Source organism: Propithecus coquereli, unplaced genomic scaffold (genome assembly GCF_000956105.1).
Source record: "Propithecus coquereli isolate 6110/MARCELLA unplaced genomic scaffold, Pcoq_1.0 Scaffold234, whole genome shotgun sequence".
Classification (NCBI taxonomy): Eukaryota; Metazoa; Chordata; class Mammalia; order Primates; family Indriidae; genus Propithecus; species Propithecus coquereli.
This window is the reverse complement of record NW_012147886.1, coordinates 72,930-74,102: the sequence shown is the minus strand read 5'-3', so window position 1 is coordinate 74,102 and position 1,173 is coordinate 72,930.

The following is a 1,173-nucleotide window of genomic DNA, read 5'->3' as shown; positions in this document are numbered from 1 at the left end:
TTCTCCCACTTACTCTCCTGTACTGGGAAGAGGAGAAAAACCCTTGCACAAGAGATGAAAAGTCAGCAGCAAGATGAATATGCATAAATGAATCTTATTAAAATAATCTACACCTTCCATGTTTCCTCCATATATTTACCTTCCTACAATTTACTGTCCTAGAAGTCCAAACTCCTTTTCCTCTGTCTTGTTATGTCTCCACAATTTATCACTCTTTGTTAATATGGTATATAAGCTCTTAGACTGCTTCTTCGGGTTTTTCATTTTTTTTTTTCCTGTGAGGCTTCCTGTGTACACACTAAATAAACCTTTTCTCCTGTTAATCTGTCTTTTGTCAGTTTAATTTGCAGGCTCCAACCACTGAACTTAAGGGGATAGAGGAGAAGGGATTTTTTTTTCCTCCCCTACACCCCATATCCTAAAAGTGGGACAGACCTAGGTTCAAATCCCAAGTCTATCACTTACTGTCTGTGTAGTGCCCTGATCAAGTAATTTTATCTTTCTAAGCCTTATCTTCCTCATATGTACAATGGAGACAATAATGGCATTTACCTCAAAGAAGTATTATTAAAATTAAGTAACATATTGCATGCCAAGTGCCTGGTACCTGATAAGCTCAAATAAATATTTATGATGACAATGACAATGATGATGACAATACTAGCTGTCCAGCCTTGGCCATCCACTGGAGCCAGCCTTCTACCCTATGGACAAGTGGCAGAGGCTTCAGACAGCTTATATCCCTAAGCGTTGGCAATAACAAGTACCTTAGGAATACATTAAAATTCAATAGTCTTTAAATATACCCGGTATATTCACCCAACAAATACTTCCTCAAAACTTTCAAAACCACAGTAATTACTAAACAGTCTTTTCTCTGAAGGGTGTTTGCCTAATTGACAACCTTTGTTAGCTCTCACCAAACTGGGCAATTTTTATAAAACCTCCTGACTGGCCTGACAATTCAACCTTTGATTCTCAGGCACTGTGACTGTGGCTGCCATTTATTAAGCACTGACTATGTACTGGGATCCACCACAGTGAATATCCTAAAACTCATGTGATACTCCTTCAAGGTAGGTAAGAAAAGTGAAACTCAGTGGTGAAGCTAGGATTAGAACCCAGCTTCATTTGATTTGAAACTCCACCCTTTTCCACTGACAGACTCAGGAA